The sequence below is a fragment of the Enhydra lutris genome, unplaced genomic scaffold (genome assembly GCF_002288905.1).
Source record: "Enhydra lutris kenyoni isolate GAN:26980312 unplaced genomic scaffold, ASM228890v2 scaffoldscaffold70, whole genome shotgun sequence".
NCBI lineage: Eukaryota > Metazoa > Chordata > Mammalia > Carnivora > Mustelidae > Enhydra > Enhydra lutris.
In genome coordinates this window covers 932,052-958,207 of record NW_019154154.1, presented here as the reverse complement: position 1 = coordinate 958,207, position 26,156 = coordinate 932,052, and positions in this window count along the sequence as shown.

Below are 26,156 nucleotides of genomic sequence, written 5' to 3'. Positions count from 1 at the left end.
GGATCATGACCCGAGCCGAAGGCAGAGGCTTTAACCCACTGAACCACCCAGGTGCCCCTAATTTCTTATTTTTGAATGTTTCTCAGTAGAGTTTAGAATCTCCATGAATGGAGGGAGTTGATAAAAGACCAGTTTAATTATAGGGTCAAATATACCCCAACCAGTGAGAGTTTCATTTGTTGGCATTGTTTATGCATTCTTATGCTAAAAAATATCACTCTTTATTACCTATTTTTAATTTATTACAAAAACTTGCACCTATCATTATAACATGGGTGGACCTAGATTATGGAAAAAACTGTTTTCATTTTCAAGCGTCATAGACAGGTACTCCTATCCCATGCATATCCCCCGCAAATGCAGGAAAAGGAGAGAGCAAGTGAGGGAGTCTTTTTTTCTTACATGTATATGATCATTTCATTTTTGACTTTCTGTCTTATGAGGACATCTTCAGGAACAGTTACTATTCAAGAAGAGTACTATAAAATGTTAAGGAGAAGTTGATTCCGCATGTGTTGGAGGACTCATATTGTTACATGTGGGGGGTTGCTTTATTATTTAACATTAACCAAGAGGGATACATTTTCTTCTGATGTTCTGAAATATGATCACTAGAGTACTTCACATTTTGTGTAGAGTTTTATGCTAACACAAATCTTCTTGTAGAGTAATCCTTTATTATACAATTGAGTATAAGTCCAACTCATGTATAATGATTTCTTTTTGCCAGCTCAATTTTCTGGTTATTATTGATTGCCCACATTTTGTACATACTGCTCATAACAAAGAATGCTTGGTCAGATAATTATTGTGCTAGATGCTGGTAAATGTGGCAACACAATTAGCTTCAAAGAAAGTTAGTGTAATATCCCACCTCAATTCATCACGAACCCTATTGGATTCCCTGTGGAAACATAAAGGGTCAGACTCAGCAGGTATAAGAATAATTCTAACACTGTAATTGCTTTTCTATTAGTTGTCATCACTATAGAAAGGTGGTTAAGAATTAAGAGTGTTCTTTGTCAAAATGATTAGGCTATTAACTGTACAATCTCCTTTTGGAGCTTGTTTTTATGATTATCTGATAATTCAGCTCTTTTTTTCTATTTCTGGGGACATTTAATTCTACACACTGAGCAAGTGAAGTAATTCCAAACTTCGATTTAATTAATTAAAAATAAAAAGCTTTGTTGCTTTTTTTATTTGCCTTTCAGATGCATTGGGGAATAATTAATTTCTCCATAAAAAGAAAACATGTTTTCCAGCAACCACTATATTTTTAATTTTCTTAAATGTTGTAGTATTAATCATATTGTTTTTCTTGTCATAAGTCAGTGATCTTAAAAAATAATTGAATATTGAAATCTCTGAATGCAATATTCCCAGGAGACACATACTATTTTGAAAGCAGCTAGTATCTAAAAAGCATATCTGGTTTAAAAAATAAATTTCTGTTTTAATTGTCAGTTTCTTATTAGTAATAATTTGTTAAATTGCCTTTAGTTCCTCTATTCAGACAAAATACTGCTCTATATATTTTGGTCTGTTTTCTTTTTTTCTTTCTTTTTTTTTTAACATTATTTCAACATTGGAATGAGCCCTCTTAAAAGAAAGTCTATTTTATGTGTAGAAATGGAAAACAATTTTGAATTGGTTTTACCTGTGCATATAATCAAAATGGAATTATATATAATTTGTGAGTTTCAGTGCCTCTAGTACTGAGTGGATAAGCTCAAATTCAGTTGCTGTATTTGATAAGAGTACGCATTTGCTTTCAATGTCTTCTATCTGATGTGGATTTAAAACAAAGCTTATTAAATCATGGTTCCCACCTTTTCAATGGCTCTCATTAGAGATAAAAGCCATGGGTATCTGTTCAACGTACTACATTTGTAGGAGTGTTTTTTTCTCCTTTCTTTTCATGTGTGTGTGTGTGTGTGTGCGTGTGTGTGTGTGTGTAGAATTATTTCTGCTTTGTGTGGTATTAAATATAGGCTCTTGATTTATTTCCTGTGATGAAAAAGTCTTCAGGCTTTTAGAATCTCACTGAGCATAGGCTTAAATATTAAAATAAGAATATAATTCTATATTCTTCAGAAAGCCCTATTTTTAGATAAAAGGAACTCACGCATGCTCTATGGCGCCATCATAGAGCGTGGTTAACCTTTCATAAGCCGGGAGTCCTGGATCTCAGGAGGTAGAATAATAGAAACAGTTATATATTTAGTACCCCATTCCTTTTAGTCCTTCTCTCTCTTCTGTCCGTATTTTTTTCTCTGCCAGTAGAAAAGTGGGCATAATAGAAAAAAAGAATATTAAGCTGTTGGCTTGGCTGCTATACTATTAAGTGAGCAACAGAACAAATCGGAAAAAAAAAGGGTTGCTAATTCCACTTTTATGTCTTCAAGTTCTGTTGTTTCAGCATTTAGCCTGAAGTTCTTACTGTAATTCATGTATTTACATGTTACTTAGTGTAACATGAATGTCTGCATTTTTATAAAACGATTTATTTATTTAAGAGAGGGAGAGAGAGAGAGACAGACAGACAGACGAGGAGGAACAGAAGGAGGCAGGCAGACTCCATACTAAGTGCAGAGCCTGATGTAGGGCTCAATCTCACGACCCTGAGATCATCACCTGAGCTGAAATCAAGACTCGGATGTTTAAACCACTGAGCCACCCAGGTAGCCCGAACATCTGCATTCTAAAGCCTGCTACAACCAGTTTAGGCACTATCACTACTTCAAACAAAATTTAGAGTAGACTGAAGAGTCGCTGAGGAAAATTTCTATGGAAGAAACTCATAAGAGTAAAAAGTTATGGGATTTTCCCTTCCTTCTGAGTAGGGGAGGGAAAAACTCCTCTCTCTCTTCCCCCATCTAAAGCTGAGTGGCGGCAACCCAAGAGAATTACTTCACAAACTCAGGCTGCCTGAAAGAAGAGGGTAGGCATTCTATTCCCGGACTGAAGGCCTGTTGGCAGCAAATCCCAGTCCTTACCATGCTGCTATTGCAGATTAATACAAGAGAGTTCTTAACCCCCAACAATTCAAGTTTTAAGCCATCCAAGAAGTTGGTGGCTATCTCTTGCATGCCATAATTTTGAAGGCAGGGTTGTCTGATTTTGGCAGAATAAGGCAAGACAAGTTAGCAAGGACTAAGTATTATCTGGAACCCCAGAAATCTTAACAGTAACTCACCCAAGATGACTGGCCAATGAGGTGAGAGCTTTAGCGGAAAGATGCTAGAGGTATTCTACTAAGGATAAGAAATGAAGAAGGGATCCATCAAAAGAGGACAGTGTGAAGGTCCCTGCAGGAGAGCAGAGAAGGAGGACATTCTAAAGAATACACAAATGGGCTTTGAAATAGAAAGTCAGCTTTTAGATGGTGTCCATGATGGAGGGTGCCAAGAATCACCTTATAAAGAAGCTAACAATCTGTATACAGTTTTTTCAGAGTAGCTGCACCAGTCTGCATTCCCATGAACACTGAACAAGCTTTCCTTTTTCTCCACATCCTTGCCAACACTTGTTGTTTCTTGTGTTTTTAGGTACAGGCATTCCAACAGGTGTGAGGTGATATCACATGGTTGTTTTGATTTGCACTTCTCAGAATTCAAGAAACAAATGAATAAAGGAAATAAGAGACTATGCTGCCAGACTCTTAAATATAGAGAACAATCTGGTGGTTACCAGAGAGGAGGTGGGTCGGAGATGGGTGAAATAGGTGATGGGGACTGAATAATATATAGAATTGTTAAATCACTACACTGTACACCTGAAACTAATATAACTGAAATTACTAATATACTAATATACTGAAATTAAAAAATAAAAAAAGCCCCACAAACAAACAAATGAAACCACTCGACACACAGAACACTTTACCCTTCTTCCTACAAGTCCTTCCTCCCATGCCCCTAACACTGAACCTGTCAGAGGCAGAAGAGGAGTGGAGGATGGAGTAGAGAAGTTAGTTGAATAAAAAAGAAAATCAAATTTATGCCTCTCTTTCCCCCAGGCAAGTCTGTAAACTCTCAGGGAGGCCTGAGGAAAGTGGCTAGGGAAGAGCACAGTCTAATTCTAGGTGGAATTTTAGATTAAGAGTGTCCTGGATTTGGTCACACAGTAGCAGGAGATCCAATGGAGATGCCTCCCAGAGGTCAGTAAACTAGGTAGTACAGGGTGTGTTTGCAGGCAATGGTGGTAGAAAAATAAAACTGTTTCTGATTATACCCCACATGGTTAAGCCCAGTCATAAACCAGTTACCCAGAGCACCTGAGAACACCGTCAGCTCAATTTGATAGAGCTAGCTTATTAAACTGTCAAGAATTGCTTGGGTTTTTTATTTTGTTTTTAAATATAGACTTATTTATTTGAGAGAGAAAGAGAGAATACAGGCTTGGGGAGGGGCAGATAGGTGTGGGGGAGAGAGGCAGAGAGAGAAAGACTCTCAAGCAGACTCTCTGAAGAGTGTGGAGCCCAGCCTGGGGCTCGATCTCGTGACCCTGAGACCATGACCTGAGCTGAAATCAAGAGTCCGAATTTAACCAAGGGAGCCAACCAGGCGCCCCAGGAATTGCTTGCTTTTAAAGATGAAAATGCTGAGATCGAAACATTGTACATGTTTTTTATAGTCAAGGTGATAAGGATCTAGAAGAGACACAAGAAAATCACACTCGCTCAGAGTATGATTCAATACAAGGAGAGCTTCAGGAAGACCCCTGCAACAAGTCAGAATGTTCAGTACTTTTTGGATATTTGTTGGATTTCATTCAGAGTAACTCGATTTGTCTCTTTATTGTCTGATAGCAAAAGCAAAATAATTCCAGCTCTTCAAAATGGAGAGGTTTTAATACAAATTGCTGGATAGATGAAATTATTGAAGTGATTTTAAAACTGCTATTACATTACCTCTCCTGAAATAGAATTTGAGCCAAATGTAAGATCACCAGAAAGCCCAATACAAAAGGTTTATGTATTCTCCATCTGTGTCACAGGGGGTCTGAACTTTTCAAGAATGCATGAAACTCCATACGGACACAGATAGTTTACCCTTCCTTTCAAGTTCATGTCATGACACCCATGAGCGATTGTGGAAATGGTGTTCCTCCGAGGAAAATTGAATCTCTAACTACAGGTATTTAACCACACCCTGGCCTCCAGTGGTGATATCTGGAAAAGCACTCTGGCTGATTTGGGTTATAGATTGCCTACATAGTATCTTGTACACTATTTCAAGGAGAACCGAAGCTGTATCCCCTAGAATGTTATGGGACAGCTTTATTCACCTGTATAAGACTTACCAGTGTATAACCCAGCTGCCTGAAGCATGGGAACACTAACCTTGAGGCTCGTGATAAGGGTGGGCCAAGGAAAAAGCCAAAACACATCAAAAATATACTGCAGTGAATACAGACATCTAGGATACTGAAAAAAAAAACCAAATGTGGTTTTTGTATTAAGTTTGGAAGGTGTTCATTCTTGGCAATAAACGTTTTGTAGCTCATTTTAATAATTACTCTAAGGATAGACTATAATATCTATCTGTGCTTCAGACATCCTTAAAAGACAGTGATAACTCTTCTACTCTTACATTTTTACATTTAATTTAACTTAGTTTTCAACAGTAGTGCTTTTCAGTTTTTTTGTTCTATTAATGTAAACTCCAGAGGCTAAGAAATCTTTGAATTTCTGTGGGAAACAGTAGCTTATTTTATGCTTTTTGTTGAGGTCTGTTAGAAACATTTTCTCAATAATGCTGATTAAGTACTCAGCCACCTTTTTGTTACTTGGAGATCTTCCATATTTTATTTAGTAATGACAGCTGTTATCAGCCAGTCTCTGTTTACCAGTGAATGACTACAAATACCATAGAAAACAATTGCTTCTTGAGGGTACAACCACTCACTTTTCAGCATCAACTTGCATTGTCTTAGCTCTTCTGTTTATATAGTGTTTTAAAATTTTCTTGCAAAAGATTGCTACATCTAGTTCTCTGTAGATACAAATTTTCTCAGAATGTACTTGTGATTCATATCAGAAGAAAATTTTATATTTGTTGTAAAATATAAGAGGCAGCTGCTAAAATTGAGGGCAAAGTAATAGTTCCCAAACTAGCTGATCTCAGATTATCTGGGGTAATTTTGAGAAACAGCTTTCCTGTATCCTGCCCCAGATGTATTGAACCAGAATCCCTAGGGCTGGAACTTAGGGATCTCAAGCAAAACACAAAACAAAGCAAAACAAAACACCAAAACCCCCCAAAAGTGGTTTAGGGAACCACTGTTTTAAAGTGAATGGTGGGGTGCCTGGGTGGCTCATTGGGTTAAAGCCTCTGCCTTCAGCTCGGGTTGTGATCTTGGGGTCCTGGGATCGAACTCCACTTTGGGCTCTCTGCTCAGCGGGGAGCCTGTTTCCCCCCCTCTCTCTGCCTGCCTCTCTGCCTACTTGTGATCTCTCTCTCTCTATCAAATAGATAAATAAAAAAAAATCTTTAAAGTGAATGGTGATAGCAAATTTGCTGAAGTAACAGAGATAGCTGTAGGTTTTCATTTTCATGTGTTGAAAGGTCAAAATTTGAAACTCCGGGAGAAACAAAGTGAGTATTAGGCCCTATGGAACTAGACGATAAAGCAGCAAATTAAAAATGAAACAAAATGGCTGCAGAATTGTCAGTTAATTGAAGGATTTGAACCATAAAACTAAAAGTCCTTTAAACTAAGAGATAGTTTATGTGATATCCAAGTATTTTCATTAGAAAAAAAGTAAGAATTGTTTCTCAAAAAATAATTCTTTGCATTAGATACATTTTATACATGATATATGTATCTATATGTATATGCATATACAAAATATCTGTACATACTTTGTTACATTGTATTCCTTTTCGTGTTCAAAACGTGAGAGAGAGAAAGGGAAGGTTCAGGTATCCTCATTCTGAGACTCCATCTTCTTCCCATGGTTGCCGGGAATGGGAGCCAGGGCCCACAAGGCTGTGCTGATGTAGTCCAACAGCTGACAATTTGAGAGGCAGGACTAAGAAGTTGGGAGATTTCATTAACAGTCATAGCTCATATTTTTTTAAGGTGACAGTGAAACATAATGCATTTATTGTAAATGCTCAAAGTAAAGCTTTGCTGCTTAAAGGGGAGCTTTATATATCTAGAAGACACTTTGAGGTTAAACCTCAAGGTTAAATCCTCAAGGATTACTTAAGATAACAACACTATATAAATTTGTAGTTTGGGAGAGATGTTTGAGTGCGTTTAGTTTCTTCTCCCATTTTATAGATGAAGACCCTAAGGCTCAGAGAGTTGTATGATTTGGCTTGTGATTCAAAGCTAATGTGACCAATTTGACAGAAAAGGACATCTTTCCTAACTTATTTTTCTGTAATTATGGATTTGTTAAAAAGAGTAAAGTACATTGATGAGTGATTTATGTTAGCTCAATTTGCTAATATTTTTAATGTAATTTTACTTTTTGTGTGATAATGAAGTATTTTATAATAATTTTTTTTTTAAGATTTTATTTATTGAGAGAGACAGAGAGCATGAGCAGGGTGAAGGACAGAAAAAAGGAGAAGCAGATTCTCTGCTGAATAGGGAGCCTGATGTGGGACTTGGTCCCAGAACCCTAGGATTATGACTTGAGCTGAAGGCAGATGCTTAAGCTACTGAGCCACCTGGGTGCCCCTATAATACTTTGAATCAAAGTAATGTTTTTCTTTTGTCAATAATTTATTGTAAACTGAGATAAAGTTGATTATTGCTTAAAAAGGATTCTACCCACTCCCCCAAATTAAAATTTTGCCCTCTTTAACTGATCACTAATAATGGTGTTTTCAAGGGAACAGCAAAAGTGAAACATTCACTTTAGTTTCTTTATAAAGTTGAACTATTTTTACTTTGCTCTTATGGTAATGGGCAGAAAATTACAGAAAACAATATTTTGAAGGAGCCTTTTCCTGGTTGATTTTAAATCATTGTGCTACCTGAAAAGTTTTACACTTTAAATTCTCTACAAATTATTACATTCATCAGTTTCTGATTACTGCATTGTGGGTAAAAAAGGTATTGAAAAATAAGAAATGGATTCTGTGTGCTTTTTATAACCCACGAAGTTAATGAATGTGGCAACATTTTAAAGTTGATAGCAAAAATATTCTGTTCTATAATCAAAATACTGTCTTCATACTTAAAGATCATCATTTTCTGGCACTATGAAATTCTTACATGAAGATGTTAAAATGGAAATACACGATAATAGTTTATAAAATATTTTCAATATGACAATAATCTCAAAGTATGAAAAAAAACAACAACAACAACAAAAAACTTGTCATCCCTGACTCAATTAGTTCTAAGAAGACTGGGTAAAAAGTTTCTTATGGTCAGATGGGAAATAAGTTTCTTCTGTCTCATCATGAATTTTTCTGAGGCTCTCTCCTTCTACTGATGAAAAAGAAGTGTATGTAGCTTCTGAAATTGTCACTGAAAGGAGTGGCAATTTTGGGATAAAGATAACATGGCTGAAGGTAAAGGAGAAGAATGGAGAAAAGCTGTTTTGTTAACATGTGTTGCCTGAATCAAATTAAAGTCTAAAGGTTGGTCTCTTTTTGTTTCTACTTAATACAGCCAATTAGTGCCCTTTATTTTTAAAGCCATATTGTGGTGATTTTCTGTTACTTCTAAATAACCTCTTAGTTGATAGATTATTTCAAAATCTCAAATTGTTCTGTATGCTGCTGTCATTGGTGCCATATTTTTCTGTGGATTTTTGTCCAATACTATAATGTAGTGAAGCCTGAGCTAGGTAAATGTATCCATTTAGGAGTCAAACAAAAAAATTAACTCTAGGTATGAAAACAACCTCAACAGGATTATTACAAAATTTCCTTAGGAGTATCATGAGGAATAAATCTTAAAGCCTTTTAACTGTTATATGGTTTATACCATTGACATGCAGCATCATGACCAATTTAAAGATGAGAGCTGATAAACAGGACCCAACAGAATAAATTCACATCTATATCTACTCCAAAATAATTTTCTAAAAATTATGTTTGTGTATAAATTCTAGTTGCTTTCTCCAGAAAATGGATCTTTTATTTGGAAACATAGTAGTATGGGAAGATTTGTCAAACTTTACTTCTTTGTGGAAAACTTGTCTACCCATATACCTTCATGAGATAGTTGGAAAAGTGAGTAGAGATGGACAGTCTAGGTCATTGGCACAAAGCCATCTTTTTAGGGGTCATTTACATTTGTCTTTTAGAAATGGACACATGTGGGAGCACCTGGGTGGCTCAGTGGGTTAAGCCTCTGTCTTCGGCTCGGGTCATGATCTCAGGGTCCTGGGATCCAGCCCCACATCAGGCTCTCAGCTGGGCAGGGAGCCTGCTTCCCCTCTCTTTCTGCCTGCCTCTCTGCCTACTTGTGATCTCTCTCTCTTTGTCAAATAAATGAATAAAATAAAATAAAAAAATGAACACATGTGTCTGGTTAACAATTGGTATAGGGAATTTATGGATCAAGATGCAGCTTAGAACACATAGTCTTCCTGAAACTTCAATGTCACCTCACCACTTCGGTTAGATAAGCACTCTGTTCTCTGAAATGCTAGTGATTTGTGTGTTATGAACATTGGGTCTATTCTCAGGAAAGAATAGTAAGTAGTACCAGATATCCATGGAAAACAAATCCTCCTTATTATTTTCTTGATTCTCTTGATGTTATAGGCTCTGATATGACTCCTCAAAGTTTCTAATAAGCACTTGGGAGGTCTTCCAGGCTTCTTCCTCCTTTCTTCACTCTCTCTTCAGTTCTGGCCCCCTTCAGCTACTCTATGGCAGTGACTTATCCTGTTTTGATCCATTATTGAGATTAATCTGAGCCTATGCCAGAGTTTTGGTACATTTTACTCCACCTGGAGAACTGGAGATGGTTGTGGGGTCTTCAAAGTGGATGTTTATGTGAGTTACTGAGCAGAGCTCTGGGAGATGTGGGGATAGGGGACGATATCCTAAAGGAAGAAAGGATTGAAACATAAATTTGATTTAAGATCAGTGGATGAAATCCCATCAATGGGATAACTATTAGCATAGAATGATATTTCTTTCTCAAAAATCCTCTGATCCTGAATCATGCATTTGCATTTAAACTCTAAGATGAAGGACTAGAAAGGAGAACAAGAACAGCAAATGTCCTGTATTTGTGTTTTCTTGGGAGAAAACGAATGTAATATAATAACAGCATTGATGCTTATAGCTTCTACTCTGAAAGGGTACTATGCTAGAACTTCGTCCAGTGAGCAGGAGAATGTTTAGGCTTCATAAATATAGATCATTAACACCCCTAATCTTGGCATAAGTAGACAACAGTCATTAGCAGTCTTGGTGCATACATTTGCAGGCATGGGGTATTTTAAGTAGATACCACCAAGGGCATTTGGGGAGTAATGAAAACCTAAACAGTAATTTAACCCAGGTTTGCAAAAGGAGTGGAGGAAAGAATAGAGTTCATTTTGTGCTTGTGACAATTGTGTTTTTGAAAACATGTGAAACAACATGTAGGGATTTTGCAGAGGGTACAGGGAAATAATACTTACAGATAATATATGTGGAATATCTAATGTATATTGGGGACTGGGATAAATTCTTGACATTTCATTTTGCAATAATCCTGTGAAGCAAGCAATAAATTATTAATTAAGCAGATGCTTAACCAACTGAACCACCCAGGCACCCCAGGTTTTTGTCATTTATTTTTATCGGATTCTTATGTGATCTGAACACAAGTCCTTCTCATGTATATGAATTATCAATGTTCCGTCCCATTCTGTGGTTGCTTCATCATTTTCTAATTATATCTTTTAAACCACAGAAGTTGAATACATTGATGTAGTTCAACTTACCAGTTTTTTCTTCTTTTAGTGATTTTTATGAACTCTGTCTGCCTAAAAAATTTTTGCCTGTTCAAATTTGTGAATCTATTCTCTCATGTTTTCTTGTAGGGGCTTTTAGATTTCACATTTAGTTGTACATCGCAGCTTGAATTATATTTATTTATTTTATCCTGAAAACTAGGCATCAGGATTCATTCCTGCCCATATATTTATCTAGCAATGCCAGGAACATTTGTGACAAACTGTCCTTTCTACCTTGGCACCTTTGTAAAAAACTCAATTTTACATATTTGGCTCAACCCTTGGGCTTCCATTTTGTTCCATGGATATATGCATCTGTCTACAAAAACAAACATGTTAGCCATGAATTAAGACAGTTTTACTTCTATGTTCCAAACTTTAGGCATATTATTCTTTTTCTTGCTTTATTCAAAGTTTGGGCTTTCCGGTCTGGCATTGACTAGAATTGCTGAAAGCAAACATCCTTGCTTTTTTTTGGCAGTCTTTGGGAATAATGCCCATTTTTTACCACAAAGAGTCAATGCTGTTAGTTGTAGGCTTTATATAGATGCCCTGTAACATTATTTTCTTCTGAGTTTTCTGGAAATTATTATCATGAATGGGTATTGTCATGAATTTTTTTCATGTTTTTTCTCCTTTACTTTCTCATTTAATATGTTAAAAGCGGGATTGCTTTGGTTGATTTTCAAATCTTAAATGATCCTTTTACTCCTGGGGTAACTCTACTTTATTATGACACATTACTTGATTTATAAATTGTGAGATTCTATTGCTAATATTTATTAAAAATATCTTTGTTTATGTTCATGGGGGATATCTATTTGTAAATTTTTATGTGGTTTCTTTTTATGTTTTGTTTTCGGTGCTCTGTTGGCCCCATAAAATGAGTTGTATGATCCTTCTTTTTATATTTTCCAAAAGAATTTATATACAGTTGGGATTATTTCTTCTGTGAAACAATTCTATACTGAGATTTTCTTTGTTAGAAATTTGTTGATTATATATTTAATTTCTTTAGAGATTTTCTATTTCTCTGGGTATCCTTTTGGTAAATTGTGATTTCAAAAGAATTTGTCCATCTTATCTAATTTGTTGGATTAGTTGGCTATAAATTATATAAATTTTACCACCTTATTCTTAAATTGCATAGGATCTGCAATGTATGTTTTATTTCTGATAGTCTTTTTTTTTAAGATTTTATTTATTTGATAGAGATCCCAAGTAGGCAGAGAGGCAGGCAGACAAAGAGGGGGAAGCAGGCTCCCCACTGAGCAGAGAGCCCGATGCAGGACTCGATCCCAGGACCCTGAGATCATGACCTGAGCCGAAGGCAGAGGTTTTAACCCACTGAGCCACCAGGCACCCCTATTTCTGGTAGTCTTAATTTGTATCTTCCCCAGACTTGTTAAGGATTTATCAATTTTCACTCTTTTTAAAGACTCAAATTTTTCCTTTTTAATTTTTTCTGTTTTTTTTCCCCCTTGGTGTTTGATTTCTTTTTTATTTTATTTTCTTCCTTAAACTTTGAGTTTATTTTGCTCTTCTTTTATTATCTTCTTGAGTTGGAAATGTAGATAATTAACATTTTCATTTTACCTAAACATTTAATGCTAAATATTTCTCATTAACCAGTGTTTAAGCAGCATCCTACAAATTTTGACATGCTGTATTTTCATTATCATTCATTTTCAACCACTTTATGTATTCTCTCATGGATTTTTCTTTGACCTTTGTGTAGAATTTTATGGATTTCTCTTTTAATTCTGCTATGTTCAGAAAATATATACTGTTGGATTTAAGAATTTCAAAGGTTTTTGAGAATGATTGCCCCTCATAATGGTCCATGTTGTTAGAATCCAACTTGCCTTTGAAAAGAATGTGTTTGTTGCCGCTGTTTAGTATAGTGTTCTATAAAGAGCAACTAGGTCAATGTAATTGGTAGTGTTTAAATTGTCAAATACTCACTGATTTTTAAAAATCCAATCTTAAATAATAGGTTAACCAAATTTCACTTTCAATTTCAAGCATCTGGGGACACCTGGGTGGCTCAGTGGGTTGGGTGTCTGCCTTTGGCTCAGGTCATGATCCTGGGGTCCTGGGATCCAGTCTGGCATTGGGCTCCCCGCTCGGCAGGGAGTCTGCTTCTCCCTCTTACCCTCCCCCGCTCCTGTGCTGGCTCCCTCGCTCTCTCTCTCAAATAAATAAATCAAATATTTAAAATAATAATAATAAAAATCAATTTCAAGGGTTTGCTCTCATGAAAACATACACCTAAATGGTGATTAGGAGCTGATGGGCCACCTGTGGTGCCAACTATTCCACTGTTGTACAGATGAGTTGCTGGCTGCCTGCTCTCCTATGAACCTGGTTGCTAAGAGGGAAGTCCTGAGTCTGTCAAGGTTTTCCCCAGGAAGGCAGGTGGTTCATCTGTGGTACTTGGTAATGTGTGCCTGTTCATCATTTAATGGACTCTGGATCAGATGATTTTCATAATAGCCTCAGAAGGTAGTTTCAGGAGGGTCCCCTGCTGAGAAAATCAGTCACCGGATGCAGAACAAGTTGACTCATTTGCTCTCAGCCAGCGGCAAAGTAGAACAGCAGAGCAGTTACGGGAAAGTGAGGATCCAGTCGGCAAACCTCTATGACTGCTGTGTTGCCTGTATCATCAGTTGTGCTGGAAACAGATTTGTTTACTCTTTAACCCCTGAATAATGAGAGAAACCGTACCATATTTTGCCTAATGGTCTGTCATTTTATTAATTTGATTTAGAAGTTTTCTTTACTTCTGTGAGTACATATGGGGAGGACAGCTGGGGGTAGAGAAAGGCAGACAAATGCTCAGTCTTCCATTGAAAACCAGATGCTGCCTGACTGGAAGTAAAAATATATAAATTGTTTGGCTAATCCTTGCCAACAACCCAATGTCCACTAGTGAAGAGCAAATTGTTACTTTGTGTCAGTACTGACACTTTTGTTTCCAGTCTTAACATTTTGTATATCCATCTCAGGGATTTTTCAGTGTGTTTTTCGACAAGAAAAAAATCGTCTCTGGTAAACCCAAACAGTTTCACAAAATTCCCCATAAGAAAATATGGTAATTTATAACCAGGCAAGCCTGTGTGCTTAAGGGTCTTCTGAGACATCTCTAGGTGTTAGAAGTTGCTAATGGACCATGATTCTTCTATTAACACTTAGCCACTTTAAACAAAAGTCATTCTAAATATACGGTGCAATTCCCTGTGATCTTAATTAAGATATATTGAATATAATGAAATATAATAAGGGACGGAAGGAGATAATTAATAGTTACTGACAAATTAATACATTTTTTAGTGTCAAGGCAGAGAGCAGAGTCTGTGCCAAGCACTGTGTCCCAAGCCCAGAATAGTTCTGTAGGATGAGCGGTGTTAACCCAATTTAGAGAAAATAAAACTGAATTTCAGATAAAGTCAATACCTGCTCTAGGACTCTCAGCTCATAAATGCAAAATCAAAGATTTCAATCAAACCTTACAGTTCCAAAGACTCTAAGAAACTCTTCCTTTGTAACATTTTACTTCCTGACTTTTCCTTCATAGGTCCAGTGACATTATGGGGCATTGTACTGTGTTAACCAGTGTTACATTTATTTAGTTGTAATGCAGTAAAAATCTAGATTGAGACTGCTGAAAATTAAACAATTTCTCTGGAAGAAACATTGTTCCTAAGAGTGTCTATAATGTTAAAATATAATAACAACTATTAATGTAATACCGACATACTTTGTTTTAAATTGAATAAAGCTGACACACAAGGTGAAGTTGGTGTCGGTGTACAACATGGTGATTTGGCAGCTCTGTATGTTATGCCACGCTCACCACAAGTGTAGCTACCATCTGCTAATGACATACTTTTAAAGTGCAGGATGGAATTTTAATCAGGGACAATTTATAACTTATCTCCCTCCTGTGAAAGACAGTGGCCTTAACTTTTTAAAAGCCCTCTTATTGCCTTCCTGTTACTTCCAAAGTTTTGTTTTTCATATTTTCACATTATGTCAGTTAATAATCTAAAATCACAGTTCTCAGTTATTTAATGTGTTCTACTTTTAATGGATTCGGTACTCAGCACTGGTCATTTATATAATTCCCAAGCATTTATTTTAATTGGCTGAATTCCATTTTTAATTGAATTTTAAAGTTTGAGATAATTGTGGGTTCACATACAGTTTTAAGATAGAGTACAGAGTGAACCCATGTACACTTTACCCAATTTTCCCAATGGTAACATCTTAAAGGACTATAGAATGCTATCACAACCAGGGTACTGACATTGATACAGTCAAGATATAGAAAATTTCCATCACTACAAGAATGTCTCATGCTGCCCTTGTAGAGCCATGACTCCCTCCTGCCTGACCCCTCCTCTCTTAAACTTCTGGTGACATAATCTACTCTCTCTTTCTATCATAATGTCATTTCAAGATTATAAGAACCATCAAGTACTCCTCCTCCCAATTTTCTCATAGGCTTTTTAGATTACAAGATAATGACAGAGGAGAGCACAACTAAATTGGGAATGGATTGCAAAAACCATTTTTAGTTACAATTTCTATTGAGATATTTGTAGACTCACATGCAGTTATAAAGATAATACAGAGAAATGTCTTGCATGTTTTCCTAGTTCCCCTCAGCAGTGACATTTTACAGAACTATAGTATAATATAATAACCAGGATATTCACACAAACAAAAATCCACCAATATTCTGGAGATTTCCTGAATTTACCTTGTATTCACTTGTGTGTGTGCATGTGTGTGTGTGTGTATCTGTGTTAATGTGTCAAATTCTGTACAATTTTACCCCAGTGTGTGGGCTTGTTCAGCTTTTTGAATAAGAAGGTATATGTTTTTTGCAAATTTGAGAAGTTTTCAGCAATTATTTCTTTGAATACTCTCTAAGTTTTATTCTCTTACTCCTTCCTGTGAGCCTCCGATAACATGAATTTTCAGTCTTTTGTTATTGTTGCACAGGTCCCTGAGGCTCTGTTATTTCTTGTTAATCAGTCTATTTTGCCTCTTGTTCAAATTGGATATTTTTTGTTGTTCTTTGTTCTAGTTAATTGATTTGTTCTTTGTCCCCTCCATTCTGGTGTTTAGTACATCAATTGAGGGCTTTTACCAAACGCCCTCCCAGCTTCTGTGTTTAAAGGCCTACAGTTTCCATTTGTCTCTTCTTTATGCTTGTATTTCCTACCTGACACTTTCTATTTCCTTACTGAGACTGTGTAGTTTTTCATTTTTTTCAAGCATGTTCATAACTGCTTGTTGAAGCATTTTATATTCCCTGCTTTAAAGTGTTTGTCAGATAATTTTAGTATCTCTGCCCTCTTGGTGGTGGTGTCTATTGATTTCTTATTCATTCTGTTTAAGATTTTTTCAGTTCTTGGTATGGTAACTAATTTTTTATCAAAGCATGAACATTTGGGATATTATAATATGAAACTCTGGGTCTTACTTCAAATCTTGTGCTTTAGCTAGCATCCTCCAAAGTGGCTCTTGGGGCGTGGGGGCGGGAAGTGGGAAGGGTGGGCAGGGCAGGCTTTTGCTGCTGGAGGTAGGTAGAAATTTAGATTTCCTGCTTGGCCTTCATTGCCCTAGGGGGAGGGTGGCTCTGGTTGCTGTTCAGTGTGGAAGAACTTCTGGCTTCCATTAGGCCTCCACCAATATCTCTGGGCTAGGGCTAGGGGCTAGGGGTCCCTAGTTACTGCTTCCCCCATGTTCTCTCCTGACCTGGGGGCCATGGTGTCTACTGGTGAGTGGTGATGAGAATCTCAGATTTCACCCAGGCCTCCTCTGCCCACCCCTCTCCTCCCTCCTCCAACCCCCCAACACCATTACTACAGTCTAATTGTTTCAAGTGTAAAGTTTTAATACCCTGAAAAGCTTCTTTTCATCTAAAAATTTTACTAGAACAAATCTCTGGGTCACTCATTCTGAGAGATTTTCCCCAGGCACATAATTTGAAATTTCAATATGTAGTCTCAGGAGTATTTTGGGTGAGAGTGGATTGCTATGTTTATTATTATTATTATTATTATTATTATTATTTGTTCCATTGCTCATTTTCCCCCCACTAGTACTTGGTGGCGCTCTCATCTGTCTACTTTCTATATCTCCCACTTTGATGAGGTTTGAATCAGTTTCTTCATTTTTTTCTTTCTTTTTTTGAAAGACATTTTTTAAGAGCAGTTTTAGCTTAAGAGCACAATGGAGAGAAAGATATGGAGCTTTCACCCACTCATTTATAGCCTCCCCCATGATCAACATCCCCCACTGAGTTGTGATTTGTGACAACTGAGGAACCTACAATGACACATCATAACCACCCAAACTCTACAACAGGGTTCACGCTGGTGTTGTGCATTCTTTTTTTCTTCCTTCCTTTCTTTCTTTCTTTCTCCCTCCCTCCCTCCCTCCCCTTTCTTTTTTTCTTTCTTTCTTCTTTTCTTAAGATTTATTTATTTATTCCAGAGATCAGGTGGTGGAGAGATGGTCAGAGGGTGAGGGAGAGGAGAAGCAGACTCCCTGCTGAATGGAGAGCTGGCACAGGGCTCAATCCCAGTACTCTGAGATCATGACCTGAGCAGAAACCAAGAGTTGGCAGCTCATCCAACTGAACCACCCAGGAGCCTCAGGTGCCGTGCATTCTGTGTGTTTGGGCACATGTATCATGACTTGAGTCCATCATACAGTTTCATACAGAGTAGTTTCACTTCCTGAAAAATCCCCTGTGCTCTGCCTATTCATCCTTCCCCAGACATCCTCAGCAATTACTTATCTTTTTACTGTCTCCATAGTTCTGCCTTGTTCAGAATGCCATGTACTGGGAATCATAGCACATGTAGCATATTCAGATTAGCTTCTTTTGTTTACTAATATGCATTTAAGGCTTCTCTATGTCTTTTCATGCCTTGATTTTTTTTTTTAGCACTGAATAATAGTCCATTGTTAGAAAGTACCACATTATATTTGTACATTCATGTACCTAAGGACATCTTGTTTCCCCCACATTTTGGCAATTAATGAGTAAAGTTGCCATAAACATCCATGTGCAGGTTTTTGTGTGGACATAAGTTTCCAACTCCTGTGAGCACATACCAAGGGGGACTATTGCTAAAATTATTTCCTTTTGTAAGAAATCTCCAAACTGTCTTCTAATTTTGCATTCCCATTGTCAATGAATGAAAGTTCTTGTTGTTCCACATCTTCACCAGCATTTGGTGTTGCCAATGTTCTGGATTTTGGCCATTTTGATAGGTGTTTCTCTTCATTGCTTTCTGGCTTTTAACGTTTTCTTCCCTACATCTCCTATTTCCTTTATGGCCTATTCATTTTATTCGTTCTTATGTTCTGTTTTAATTCCCATGCTGAAATGATTTTTATGTTTTTAAATAAACTTATTATTCTGAAACAGTTGAAGACTTAAAGAAAAATTGAGAAGAGAGTGCTGAGAGTTTCCTTATGTTCTAAACTTAGTTTTCCCTATTATTAGCATCTTGCCTTAGTATGGTGCATTTTTTACAGTTAATGGATAAATATTGATACATTATTATTATTGTTATTGTTATTTTTATTAACTAAAGTCCACGCTTTATTCTAATGTCCTTTTTCTGTTTTGGGATCTCTTCTGGGACTACATTTAGTCATCATGTTTCTCTTTTTTCTTTTTTCTTTTTTCTGGAGCTGACCTTGATGGTTTTCAGGGGTACTGATCAGGTCTTTTGTAGAATATCTCTTCTTTAGGGTTTGTCTTATATTTTTCTTCTTATTAGACAGGGTTACAAATTTTAAGGGAGGGGAAGACTACAAAGGTTTAGTGACATTTTCTTCATAACAAATCGAGAGTACATACACTAAACATGACATTATTTAGATGTCAACCTTGATCACATAGCCAAGATAGTGTTTGCCCTTTTTCTCAGGTAAAGTTATTTACTCTTTCCCTGTCCTTCCACCCTTTGTTTATTATACTCTCTGGAAGGAAATCACTATGCAAAGCTCACACTTAAAGAGTGGGGAGTTACGCTTACCCTCTTTTAGAGCCAATTAGCTACATAAATCATTTGAAATTCTGCTTGGGAGACTTGTTTATTTGCTTCATTTGTTTATTAAATCATTCATTTTTATCAGTATGAATTCATGGATATTTAGTTTATACTTCGGGTTCTTAAAGAATTATACTTTCAAGTATTATTCTTTACCAATTATTCCATTTTTTTTCAATTTTTTTTTCCAATTATTCCATTTTTAAAGGTTCTTTTTCTCTTCTGATATGTTATTTTTTAAAATTTCCATCACTTAAATTTTTTCTTTGACTTTGCTGATTTATTTTATTAGTATTATTTTATTTTGTTAAACTTCTATTTTTTATTTTTTTACTTATTTTGAGCTAGCGTTACAATTCTTATCTGCTCTGTGGTTAAATGTTAATGACATGTTTTCATTATATATATAGGGATGTTCTTTTCCCTATTTTCTTTTTTATCATAATGACATTGCATGAGAGTATGCTGCAGACCTTTTCTGTTATACATTTGTAGGTAAAATAACCAATTGTACTTTCAGGAATGAGGGATGAGCAAGGGTATTTATTATAGTTTCACCACCCTAGACCCCCCTCCTCTATTGCTTTACTGACAGATCACAAGTATGGTCTCTACTATCTGAGAACTTCCTCCACAGTTCCCCACCCACCTCAGCTCTCTCTAGTCCTTATTTGAATCTTCACTTTCCCTTGCTCCAGTTCACCCACATCTGCTCAAGTTGGATTCTATCCAAGCAATAGCTCCTCAGTGCTGACCACTGACCTGAAAATGTGTTTTATTTGTTGGTTTATAGATTTCGTAGAGCCCAGACTCCCAAATAACTTTACCGCTTGCAGATATTTCCAGAGTTCCTCCAACCCTCACCCAAACTGGTGGTTACCATGTGCCCTTCTAGCTTTTGCTGCTGTTTCCGAGGATGGACTGAGAAGCTTTGCAGTGAATACATGATCATGATTTGGAATTTGTGTCTAAGCTCATTCACAAGGACCTTTGCTTTCTCTCTACTTTCTCTAGTGTGGTTTCTGATATTGATCAGGTAGTTTAGTTACTGCTAGTTTGTCTTTACCTATTTTTATTTTGCTTTTTTTTTTAAGTTGAAATATAATGGACATATAATATTGTATAAGTTTAAGCTGTATAACATGTTGATCTGATATGTTTATAATTTCCAATATGATTACCACCATAACAATAACTAAAACGTTTACTACATTACATAATTATCATTTCTTTTTTTGTGATGGGAACAGTTAGATCTAGTCTCTTAGCAACTTTGAAGTTTATAACACAATATTGTTGATGGAAATCTCTATGCTGTGTATTAGCTCCCCAGGACACATACATCTACTAATTCCAAGTTCGTATCTTTAAAAAATACATTTTGGGGGTTCTTGGAGATGTCTTCTCACTTCAATTATATTTCCTTTTTATTTTTAAGATTTTATTTATTTATTTAACAGCGAGAGAGAGAGAGAGAGAGAGAGAGAGACCACAAGTAGGCAGAGAGGCAGGCAGAGAGGCAGAGAGAGAGGGAAGCAGGCTCCCTGCTGAGCAGAGAGCCCAATGTGGAGCTTGTTCCCAGGACCCTGAGATCATGACCTGAGCCAAAGGCAGAGGCTTAACCCACTGAGCCATTTAGGCATCCCACTTCAATTATATTTCTGAAAGAATTTCAGAAGGTTCAGGTATCATTGTGTCAGCAACCCTACTTGTTCAAATTTGACTCCAGTCTTTCTCACTCTCTTCTGCATACCTCTATAGTCCTATGGTGAGCAGAGTTTTTTACAGTATTTTAGTTACTTATAATTTTAACCCCTGTCATTTTCCCATCTGTGTCATTATTGTCATCTTTAATAAAACAGAATTCCATGATCTAGCCTAATATGATTTAAAAAAAAAAAAAAAAAGCAATAGTACCTGGGAGCCTCAGTCAGTTAAGTGTCTACTCTTGATTTTAACCCAGGTCATGATCTCAGGGGTGTGAGATCAAGCCCTGTGTCAGGCTCCACACTGGGCGTGGAGTCTGCTTAAGATAGTCTCCACCACCTTGTGCCCGTCCTCCACTTATATGTGCTTTCTCTAAATAATAATAATAATAATAATAATAATAATAATAATAATAAAGAAAGAATATTTAAACTACCAAAGCTTTAGATTGAAATGAGGAAAACTCTTTGTGACCTAGGGCTAGGTGAAAAGTTCTTAGAATTGAAACTAGAAGCACAGTCCCTAAAAGAAAAATGTGACAAATTGAGCCACATCAAAATTTAAAACTTTGGGGTTGCCTGGGTGGTTCAGTCGGTTAAGCAACCTAATCTTGATATCAACTCAGGTCTTGATCTCAGGGTCATGAGTTCAGGCCCCACACTGTGCTCCCTACTAGGTGTGTAACCTACTTAAAAAAAAAAAGAAAAGAAAAGAAGAAAAAAGAAAAAAAAAGGAAAAAAATTATATAAATTGTTTCTTCCTTTAAGTATGCATGCGTGTGTGAGGATAATTAATAAGATGTGTGATACACACCTTTAGGAATCTGAGGAAATAAGCAAAGCAAAAACAGAGGCAACAGTATACTATGTATTTGTTTATACTTTATAGCTCCCTCTAAAATGAATGTGAGGAGGCGGGATTATAATTGTTCTAATTAGGTTACACCTTTCTCTGTTTTGAGTTTGCTAAATCTTGTAAATTTGGGTTACATAAAAAAAGGATGAAGTATATAGTCCCCTTATGCTTAACATGCTAGCTATTTTGGTTTCTTTTCCTTTTTTTTTCCTTTACACTTACTTGCCTTTGCTCTTTCTATGTTTTTCTCTTTTTCCTCCTTCTTTATATCTCCTTTTGTTATAAGGGACTTGACTGATATATGATTAAAGATGCTTCAGATAAAGTATAACATAAAGCTTGGGGACATGAAAAATGGACTAGATGACAAAATAGGGCTCCAAATCTATCCTGGTGGATTGTATTTGCTAAAAATGAAATTCAACAGTATCAAATGTGAGAGAGCAAACCAGAACATGCAGCCAATGGCGTAAAATTTAAGGAGAGTAAAAGGTTCTTGGCAGCAGTGTTTTAGTAAGCAGTGACTATCATTTTCGTCAACATCTGAAACGACCACTAACGTGCTAAACACCCCGGGCCTGCAATGATTAAGGAAAAATTAAGGACAGAGTTTCACACTTTCATCAAGACTGTGACTATGATATTTTTTTTAGCTGAAGAGATGTTCAAGTATGGAATTTATATTTAAGGCTCTTCTTAACCATGTTTATTTCTGCCAGATATGTTCTACTCGGTAACATTCGAATGAGGATGGTACTCAAACACTTTTGATATAAATTAATGCTCTGTTTGAGGAAAACAAGTGTGTTTCCCTCAAATATTGATAGTGTTGTCATGAAGAACAATCAGATAAAGTCTCTAGTGGAGGAATTAGGAAGCTTGGGTCAGTATGAGAAAGAGGTCAGATGAATATATATGACTTGCACGGAAACCAGACAAAAAACAGAATGGTCTGCCCCAGGTGGTGGTGAGGTATCTAACCCACATTCAGGGGGACATTTGGTAAAAATTTTGGAATATTCTATATTCTCCAAGATGACTGGATTGTATGCCTTTTAAAATCTCTTCAAACTATGAATGCTGGTGATTTTATGAAAGATCCATCTCACTCTAAAGAAATAACAAGCATCATTCCCACCCAACTTAAATCCAAATAAAACCTTTAAAAAGGAATTGACTTATACTGAATTATCATTTAGATTATCATTTTGAAACTGTTGAAAATATAATTTAGTCCCTATTAGTAGTGTGCTGTAGTGAGATCATTAATACTAAATTAGAATTCCTGAAAACAGGAAAAAATATTATTTGGGGGTTGAAATGTGTGTTACTGACCTCTTGCTATCTCAAAACTTTTACTCATTGGTAAGTAAATCCTGAATCTTTTTTTCTATTCGCATTTAAAATAAGACTCATGGAGATATTTTCTCAATTGGGAATAAAGTGATTTAAGTAGCATCACAGAATTTCCCTTTTGCAAACCATAACAAACGTCAGAGTAACTTAAGGATTTTATTTATTTATTTATATTAGAGAGAGCAGGGGGAGGGGCAGAGAGAGAGGGAAAGAGAGAGGGTCAGAACCAACTCTGCAGTGAGCACAGAGCCTGATGTGGGTCTCAGATCTCGATTCTAGGACCTTGAGATCATGACCTGAGCCGAAATCAAGAGTCAGAAGCTTAATGGGCTGAGCCACCCAGGATCCCCTAAAATGGTCAGAGTAACTTAAAAAACAGTAACAATCATCAAAAATACTCCAAAACTACAAAAAGAGTGGCAACATATGGTAAGTAGCATAATCTAATGTAATAAACTATAAAAACTTGGTCTTGCATTAAAGCAAAAATTAAGAAAATCTGAAACAGAGGAAGGTGCTACACAGATTGATTCCTGCTCCTCCTTCCCCATAGTGGCTGTAATGAAAAGTCAATAAAACCTGCAAGTTGTCACTGAGAGAGGAAAAACTGAGTAGATCTCTTTTATTATTTTCTTTCCTGAAGGAGTAGTAAAGATGATGACTGCTGGGAGAAAAGTGTGAAAGGGGGAAATGAACCTGGAGCTAAGGTTCTTCAGTGGAAATAAAGTTTCCAGAAACAGACACTAAATTAGAAACCAGGAGCGTATCTCATTCTGAGAATCGGGTTTCTCCTATTAATGTAATGAGTGCTGGTAAGGACATTTAGCAAAATAGCAGGACCCCCCATTTTCTTTTTTTTTAACAAGATTTTCTTTTTTTTTTTTAGATTTTATTTATTTATTTGACAGAGAGAGATCACAAGCAGGCAGAGAGGCAGCCAGAGAGAGAGAGGAGGAAGCAGGCTCCCCGCTGAGCAGAGAGCCCGATGCGGGGCTCGATTCCAGGACCCTGAGATCATGACCCGAGCCGAAGGCAGCGGCTTAACCCATTGAGCCACCCAGGCGCCCCATTTTCAAAATGTAAGCTCAGTTTAGTCCTATTCTTCCCTTCACAATTTCCTGAGTTACAGAATAGTGGATAGAGCACAAATCATCTAGCTCTCTCAAACTGTGTTTGTGAACAAAAATCCAAAATCCAGGTAAGAAGAGAGCAGGCAAAATATATATGGACAGAAGGCTGTGCTTTATAAAAAATAAAGCACGGTATCATCCAGAGGGGAAAAAAAGGATGATACTATGCTATGACCAATATTGTCATATGGAAGAAAATCACTCAATCTAGAGAAGAAACTTCCCCAGTCACTAAATGATATGCAAGTGAATAAAAATGTGAAATCTGTTAAAGAAGGGCTCAAAAATAAGGAGATAAAACGGTTACGTGATATGTGAGACAGAATAATGGCCCCTGAATGATGTCCATGTCCTAATCGCTGGATTTTGTGAATATGTTACCTCACATGCCCAGAGAGATTTCGTAGATGTGCTTCAAGTTAAGAAGCTGGAGAAAGGGAAGTTATCCTGGATTATTTGAGTGGGTCCAGTGTCATCACAAAGGTCATTACAAGGGAAGGAGGGAGGAAGGAGAATCAGAGTAGGAAGAATAGGAGGATTTAGAGATGCTCTGCCACTGGCTTGGAGGATAGAAGAAGGTACCGCAAGCAAAGGGATGCAGGAGGCCTCTAGAAATGGAAAAATGCAAGCAAACATTTCCTACTCTTGCCTCCAGCAGAAAGACAGCCCTGTTGACTATTTAGACTGAACTACAGGACTGTAAGAAATTTGCATTTTTTTAAAGCCACTAAGCTTATGGGAATTTGTTAAAGCAGAAAGGGAAAACTAATGCAAAGAGCATGAGAAAAAAAAGTGCACACCTTAAAAAAAACAACTGAGGACCAAGTAAACATTGTTATTAAATTAAAATAAAATCAGGGAAATGAATAGACACTGCTGAAAATTGATTTACTAAAAAGAAAGTGAGGTAAGGGATAATCTTTATCAATACATATGAGCACAGACCAAAAGATGGAACAGATTAAGGAATAAACAAGGCAAAAAGAAGCCAGCATGGGGATAACAAGGTTCCTGGAAGAAAAATAGAACAAATACACATGAAATTTTGAAGGTATGATATAATTTTCTTTCAAAGTCCACAGGCATTGGTATGCATCTCAAATATGGAACATAAACTCTTTTGGAAAATAAGTTAAAATGAATTTTATGGTTCAGTTTTCAGGAAGATGGAGATGTACTTGTCCATATTTTTTCTGTTAAGTACAACCAAAACCCCTGAATACTACATAAGATGAACATAAGAAGATTTTGAAAGGTAGCAAGAAAGAGGTAGGCTGGTTGGGACCTTAGGATCCAAAGAATAACATGATGGTGGGTTCTTGGAATTTTCTTTTTGCTGCAAGTATCTTTGACTTGGAGCTAAAGGAACCAGTAACCCAGAAATGCCAGAAGATGCATACAAGAAGCTCCAACAAATGTCTGCTCTCCTTTGTGAACAGATTAGGAACAAGACAGCCTAGCAAGCAAGACCACAAACTTTTAAATATCTACTCCATCCAATCAAACACTGCAGAAAAACACATGACCCCATCTCCACATACTAACACCAGCCAAGATCAAGTGTGAAACCCAAACTTTGACTTCATCATGCTAGAACTAACCAGCCAAGCTCCTAAACCTACTAGTTGGTGTCAGAGACAGTCAAGTAGGGAACAGGATTTCAACTCTGTCAGCAGTGAGGAGTATCCCCCACAACCCCCCGAGACAGCGGAAGGCATGTGATTAACCTGTAACTCTAGAAAAAGAAAAAAAAATGAGTCCTATATAAGATATTCAAGGAAAGAGAATGTCACTGAAGGATTTCATATCTAGCAAATTTAGTTTTCATATATAAGGGCCACAGACAGACTATCATGAACACACAAGAACTCAGGGTGTGTTTTTTCCATTAGCATTTTCCAATTGGATTAAATAGAGAGTGCTCTTGAGACAGCAATCAAAATTAGGAAAAAATATATATGTATATACTGACATAAAGTCATAGATCCTCTAGAAGTAGCCATTAAATGTGTTTGCATCCATAAAACTAAAACTTAATGATAATGATGAAAGAGACAATATAGGATATGATGCCAGTAGCAAGGTGGCAAATGT